This window comes from Crotalus tigris, unplaced genomic scaffold (genome assembly GCF_016545835.1).
Source record: "Crotalus tigris isolate CLP2741 ecotype Arizona unplaced genomic scaffold, ASM1654583v1 scf7180000019553.37968852642:3898890, whole genome shotgun sequence".
NCBI classification, from domain to species: domain Eukaryota; kingdom Metazoa; phylum Chordata; class Lepidosauria; order Squamata; family Viperidae; genus Crotalus; species Crotalus tigris.
The window spans coordinates 2,199,389-2,207,076 of NW_024097591.1; positions in this window are offsets into that span (position 1 = coordinate 2,199,389).

The window sequence follows — 7,688 nt, forward strand, 5'->3', positions numbered from 1 at the left end:
CTTCCTTCCTTCCTTCCTTCCTTCCTTCCTTCCTTCCTTCCTTCCTTCCTTTCTCCCTCCCTCCCTGTTTTCCTTCCTTCTCCCTCTGTATTTCCTTTCCCTCTTGCTGGACAATGTCACCGTAGAGAAGCTGGGGGCCAAACCAAACGAGAGGCGCCTTTCCTTCCATTTGCTCACCGCTTTTCTGAATTTTCCACCTGACCTGGAGTGATGGCCGGTCACCCTGGTCCGCTCCTTCCCTCCGAATCACTCGCTACGCCTGGGATGGCCTCCTTCCTCCTGCCTTGCTCTCCTCAAGCAGGCACGTCCGAACGGATACGAAGGAGCCACGCGTGTCTGTCTGCATGTGGGGGGGGAGAGAAGAAAACCCCATTTTCCTGCCTCATCAAGGGGACCTTTTGGGGTGTGTGAGCAGGGTTACCCACGCAAAGGTGCAAAGAGACAGGTAGGAGATTTCCGGGGAGAAGTTATTGGGGCAAAGAATTTGCAGTTCCTTTGGATTCCCCGGGTCGAGGGAGCTGGCCAGAAAATTGCCCCCCTCCCAGGCCTGTTTTGAATACCCCCCCCCCAACCATCACCTAGTTCTCCCTCAGCCCCCTCTTTGGTAGTTTCCCCAAAGTCTTAAATTCTACTGGATTTCTAAGGATCCGCTCCCACAGCAAAGGCCGTGTCTGCTTTCCCTGGAATTTATGGCGTTCCTTGAAAATGCTGCTTTTTCTGAATTTCCCTGCTTGGGGGCACAGAACCGGGAGCGGGGGGGGGGGGAAGAGAAGACTCTAGAACTGAGTGCAGACAGCTTGGCTGGGGATGAGGGGTTAGGTGGCACACAGCCAAGCTGAGCGCCCTTCTTTGAAATGGCTCCAGAATGCACCTTCGGGATTGGAAAGTTGTCTGAATGGGAAAACACCCAGTGGCAGACATTCAGGTCAAAACAGGGTATGTAGGATTTCCCCACCCACCCCCCAAAAATAATTCACATTTAGGTGAAAACTCTGCTTGCCTGGAGGAGAAAACCTCCGGGTTATCGATCGCTGCTTTAATCCTCCCCCCCCCCTTCCATTTCTCTGTTGCTAGGAAAAAGAAATCTTATTTTTTGCAAAAGGCGAGAGCCTTAACTCCTTCCAATCCTTGCTCTTTTTTTTTTTTAATTTTTATTTTTGGGAACCCAGCTGATTTTAAAAAAACAAAACGAAACGCCAACCGAAAGCCAGTCTTCCCTCCTTCTTTCCTTATCATTCAAAAATAATAATAAAAATTAAAAAGCCAGAGAGGAAAGGAATATATTTGAGCTGGCAGAAGTCCAAAGCTCTGGGCTCAGCCGGAGTGTGCTTGGCAACTCCTGCAAGGAACACTGCTTTTCCCAGATAATAAAAAGCCAAAGAGGTGACATTTAATGTCTTTTTGAACTAGCACAGCAACGGCATAATTGCCCGGGAGGCTATTAATTAACGTGCAACCCTACTGTGTGAGTTAATTGTCAGCCAAAAAGCCAGCAAGTCGCTTTGAGAAAGAAAGAAAGAAAGAAGGAAGGAAGGAAGGAAGGAAGGAAGGAAGGAAGGAAGGAAGGAAGGAAGGAAGGAAAGAAATTAGGAGCCTATCTTTTCTTTTTTTGTGCATTTCAAAGAAGAAGAAAAAATCCATTTCTCCCCCTTCTTATTTTTATGTGATGTTGCTCCTGTTCTTGCCTTCCAACAGCTGAGTGGTGTTCCCAGCATCACAAAAGCCTAAACGAAGGAAGCCAAAGAGAAGCTGCAAATTTCTGCCTATAGTAGGAGGTTTGTTCCAAGCCATTTGAGTTGCTTAGGAACCAGAGGCAGTTTCGGGGAGAGGAATAATAATAATAATAAAAGACTTTGGACACCCACCCTTTCAGGCCACCCCCCTTCTTCTTCTTCGGCCCAGTTTGCTATGGTGGTAGGGCTTCTCCCACCCACCCACCCACCCACCCCCCATCTACCTTCTCCAGCATTGAACCTGAATTTGGGGGAGATTGCAAACGGGTGCAGCTGAAACACCCCCAGCCAAAGCATGGAGCCCAGCTTGGTTTCCCCAGCCGGATTCGGCTGGCAGAAAGACAAGCGGTCCTCGGCTTACGACCGCAACGGAGCCCCCCGTGGCTAAGGGAGGCATTTGCAAAGGGAATTTTGGCCCAATTTGGAGACCTGTTCAGGGAATTCACTGCCCTGGTTAAGTTGGCAATGTGGGGGTTAAGAAGGTCAGAAGGTCGCAAAAGGGGATCGTGTGACACACACACACACACACACACACCCTGGGACCCTGCAACCGTCATAAACACAAGTCCGTGGCCAAGCGTCTGAATTTTGATCACGCGACTCCAGGGATGCCGTGACGGTCGTGAGTTGAAAACAGACACAAGTCCCTTTTTTTGCCAGCGCCATTGTAGCTTCGAACGGTTGCTAAAATGGACCGTTGTAAATCAGGGACTCCCTCTAGGCATTAAAGTTCGGCTTTCTGCTCACAAGGTTGGGAGGGGGGCAGTTTCTCCTTCAGAAGCGCACTGGTCATTTTGATTTTTTTTGGAAAGGTTCCACCGTCCCTATCTTGGCCCGTAAATATGGCAGGGATTGGCTATTTTGAGTTACGGGTCTAATTGGCAGAATTACGACCTGTTTTAGCCGGAGGCGCCATATATAGAACAGTTAGGCTGGACTTTGCTGTATAATTTCATTTTTTTTTTCTTTGCAAAGGTGACCGTCTTTATTTCCAAAGTAAACCCTGGGTGGCTCAGCTCTTCCAAAGAGTCTTGGTTCATCCAGCTTTGATTGAGAGCTTGACTCGGTTTTAAAGGGTTGTGCGTATGGACAAGTTGCTGCAATGTGGGTGTGTGTGTGTGTGAAGAAAGGGAAGCAAGAAGAGAGAGAATTAGTAGGTTATTAGGGGATAGATTGAAAGCAACCAGCCCTTCTTCTAATTTGGGGGCTAGGCGTGGGCCGTTACATATCAGCTCTTTATCAACCTTTCATTTAGGAGCTGTTCAAAGTTACAAGGGCAGTGGACAATGGGACTTGCGGCCGGTCCTCGCACTTATGACCATTGCATCATTCCCCAGGGTCGCGTGATCAAAATTCAGGTGCTTGGCAACCCCAGTTTATGGACGATGGCTGCAGCGTCATGGGGCCTTCCCAACCAAACAAAGTTAATGGGGAAGTTGGGTTCTCTTAATGACCGGACGGATATGCTGAACAACCATAGGGATGGTGGGCTTCACCCCCATGGTGAAAAAGGTCGCAAAACAGGGCGACCACCTGGCTTAGCGGTTGACCACCGCCCTGCTTAGCGACAGAAATTTATTTGTGATATATGCCAAACTTATGAACCGCCCGTCTCTCTCCTAGAGGGGTTCTGTGGGGTGGGGGTCCCGCTTGTGGCCGTAAGTCGAGGACTAAGGAGTTAACCCTTCCCCAAAGAGTAGATTTAAGTAGGGGGCCAGAAAAAGGAGTTGTGCCTTAAAAGGGCAACGCAACTCAGCTTGTTCTCTTTCAGGACCCTGGAGAGCAACAGGACCCACGTCCTTTGTTCACTATTATAAGGGCTCCTCAACAGAGTGTCCCAGTCAGCCTGCTTTAAGAGTGGTGGACTTCAACTCCCAGAATCTCCCAGCCAGCAAGTTTTAAGAGGGGTGGGCTTCAACTGCCAGAATTCCCCAGCCAGCCCTGGGAGTTGGAAGTCCACCGCTGCTATGGAAGCGACTCACCGCTTGCGAATGTTGTTTAACCTCCTCTCTTATTCTCCAACCTTTCCCTGCAGCCTCTTAGCTTGACCTTCTAACCCTTGGTTGAAAAAAAAGGAGAGAAAATGCTGTTTATTTTGCCCAGTTGAAGGCCCTGAATCACCCCTAGAGGACCCAGCAAACTTCTCTTTGTAAAAATGCCTCCCGAGCAGGAATGGAGAGGAGAAAACAGCCCCCCCCCTTTTTTTTTTTTTGCATTCTGGGCCAAGAAACGCAACTGCAAAAATCTGGTGTGAAACACGGGCCGTGGACTTACACCATCCCTTCATCTGGGGCAGGTCCCTTTTTTCCACTGCACGGGGGAACATCAAGGCAGCGCATCTATTTTTTTTTTTTAAGTGAGAGTAGCAGGGAGGAGGAAGTGGGTGACGGGACCCCAAAATGGAGCACCGCAACCATTTGGGGGAATTGCACCCAGCCACCGTTTCAAGGCAGTGGTTTGGCCCTTAAAACACAACTGGGGAGCCTTTGAAGGCAAGGGGTTGGGGTGGAATGGGGAAGCCTATTTCCAGCTTTCTGAGGAAGTTCTCCAGATGTTTCTGCTGACATGTTCCTGGAAGCTTTCCTCATCACCAAATATGTAATTCTACAATGCCTTATTGTTTGTTTGGGGAAATGTGTCTATGTGTGTGTTGGATGTGCTTAAGAAAGGAAAGCTTTGGTGGGGTTTGGCCAGGACTGTACCACTTTGAGAGGGGGGGAGTTGGTCCCCTTGGGGTGTTCTGCTTTAACTTCCCTTGATAAAAAAGGAGTTGAGATGCTCTGGGTGGTCCACCCACCCCTCTTGACGGACAGACATAGTACAGAGCTGACCTGTCTCCTCTTGAAACAAGCCACCTTGAACAAGCCATCATGGGAAGGTGATGTACAGCTGGATTGAGCAGTGCTGGCTGATGGGAAAGGAGGTCCCACTTGAAAGAAACCAGCAGCATTGGCCAAGGAGGACCCCACCCCAACTCACCCATTCTCGCATGAAGACCCCGATCCTGGGGTGACGACGATGCCAAAACTGGGCCTGCCAAGCTTTCCGATGGAGATTGGATGATATTTCTTGGGGAAGGAAGGAAGGAAGAGGGGGAAAAAAAGCTGGACAAACAAAGGGACATCTGGCTGGATTGTGGGTCTCCACAACCACAAAAAAAATGGGAAAGTCACTGTGGTTCTTTTATTTTTCTAACGCCGTAACTTCCGCCGTGGACCTTCCGATTCCACCGGTTCCCGCCGGAAAGAAGCTGGATGGGCAGCGCGAAGCAAATTCCCAGCTCCTTGGCGTTCCTCAAAGACTTGAGCGCTGGGGCAGAAAAAAATTCTGTACGGCTCGTTTTTCTTTTCTTTTTTTCTTTCTTCCTTTTTTTCCTGTTTTCTAAAAAAAAAAAAAGAAAAAAATTAACGATGACTAAAGGAAAGCATAACCATAGTTTATTTTACCTATGAAATATATTGCTATATTATAAAGGATGACGCTGTAACTTTTCGAATATTTTTTTTTTTTAAACTCTGATGAGATGGTTTAGAGAAGCAGAGGGGGAGGAGTTCTTCCTGCTAAACCCACGTGATTGGTTCTGGGGTGCAGAGGCTTGGCAGGAGAGGAGAAGGGGCTTTGTAGTCCCTCCAGCCGATTCCAAAATGGAAAAGCTGCAGATGTGCCATTGTCAAACCCTGGTAGCTGGCTGAGGTTTCCATGCTAATAGTTGAGTGGTTTTTTTTATTATTATTTTGCTGCAGGATGCTGATTCTTTGAAGGTTTCATCCCTCTTAAGAAGTTCTTGGGGGGTTCCCCCCCTAATATTTGGGCCAAATTGCCAAAATCCTTGAATGTGTTTAACCCGTCACTCTTAGCTCTACCATCTTAGCCATTTTTGACTTGGGTCTTCTGGTGTTCCTGTTTTGAAGGGGATCGTAGAGTTGGAAAGCGGGAAAGATGGATCAGGCATCAGGCCAGCTGGGGAATTCTGGGAGTTGTAGTCCAGGCCTGCTGGCTGAGGAATTCTGGGAGTTGTAGTCCAGGCGTCTTTGTCCAGTTGCTGAGGTTAAGAAAGGGTTTGCCTCTTTCGGAGGAGATGAGGGTGGTGCAAAGCACTGAAGGTCATATGAGATCCTGTGTTTTGTATGTTGGGTTAGAGTTCAGCTTGTGACTCAAAGTGCACCCTCCTCCCCATCCAGGGAGTTGGAGAATTAGTTGCAATAACAGTGGCACTTTTTTTTTTTAGCTCTCTAGGTCCCGATTTATTAGTAGTAGTAGTATGCCCTGTAAGGACCATTCTTTTGTCTGTCCCTATGGATGTATGTTATTGCAATGATCCCGAGAAATGTAGTCCATCTTCTCTCCCTGTTTTCCTTTTTTGCTTCCTTCCTTCGATCCCTCCTTCTCCTTTCCTTCCCTCCCTCTCCTTTTTTTCCTTCCTTCCATCCCTTCTTTCCTTCCTTCCTTCCTTCCTTCCTCCCATCTCTCCCTCCTAGTCCTTTCTATCTTTCCTTCCTGCCTGCCTGTTTCCTTCCTTCGTTCCTTCCTTTTTCCTCCTTCCCTCCCTCCCATCCCTCCGTCCTAGTCCTTTCTTTCCTTCCTGTCTGCCTATCCCTCCTTCCTCCCTCCTTCTCACCCACCCACCCATCCCTCCCTCCTACTCCCTTCCTCCCTCCCTCTCTCCCACCTCACCCATCCTTCCTTCCTTCTTTCCTTCCTTCCTTTTCCCCTCCCTCCCTCCCTCCCACCCACCCATCCTTTTTAGTTCCTTCCTTCCTTCCTCCCTCCCACCCACTCACCTATCCATCCTAGTCCCTTCCTTCCTTCCTTTTTCCCTCCCTCCCTCCCTCCCACCCACCCATCCATCTAACCATCCATCCATCGCTTCTAGTCCCTTCCCCTTCCTTCCTTCCTTCCTTCCTTCCTTCCTTTCTTCCTTCCTTCCTTCCTTCCTTCCTCCCTGCACGCTTAGTAACAGGGTTCTGTTGTGTTTCAGCCTTTGCCTTTGAAAGCTCAGCTTGGCCTCCTTCCTCTCCTGGCTGCTTTGAACGTTGCTTTTAATAAAAGCCGAAGGAGAGAGCAGCAGAGACAGACTCTGGCTTTGTCCCCAGATGTTTTGAATGCCCTGTTCTCTCTTTCCCAAGCTGGCTCCACTTTCCCACCAGCTACTTGGTTGCCAGCCCCTCCTTCCCATCTTTCTTTCTTTCTTTCTTTCTTTCTTTCTTTCTTTCTTTCTTTCTTTCTTTCTTTCTTTCTTTCTTTCTTTTAAAAATAGGTGCCACTGCTAGGAACGAAAGCGAGCAGGCCTGCGAAGGAAAAGGGAGATTGCTGGGCTCTCCCTGTCAGATAGACTGCCCCTAGCCTGGAGGCGCCACCTCGGAACGCTTCCCTTCTCTTATTCTGGTGGTCCTTGAATTACAGTGATCGTTTAGTGACCATTTTGTTTAGTGACTGTCCAAAACAGGCACCAGAAAAGGTAACTTAGGACCCTTTTCCACTCTTACGACCATCGCAGCGTCCCCCCCCAGGGTCACATGATCAAAATTTGGACACTCAGCAACTGACCCATATTTATGAGGGTCGCAGCGGCCTGGGGGGTCATGTCAATCCTCTTTTGCCCCCTTTTCACAAGCAAAGTCAGGGGGGGGAACCAGGTTTACTTATCCGTGTTGCTAACTTAACGGCTACAGCGATTCCCCTAATGAGGTCGTAAAGCGGGGCAAGGCTCCCTTAACAGCTGTCTCGCTTAGTGAGAGAAATTTGGGGGAGGGCTGACCGCCGGTCGTAAGTGGAGGACTATGTGTATTTGACAGGGCAATTCGACAGCTGAGTTTTGAAGAAGGATGGTAGAGATTGTGTGCTAAAAGTGACAGTTGTCTTCCTTTCTCTTAACCTTTTCTCTGCAGATGTTAGATGGCCAACTGACCAGGTACACCTGTCTCTAGAGGCTCCTGTGCCTTTTCACAGCCGATT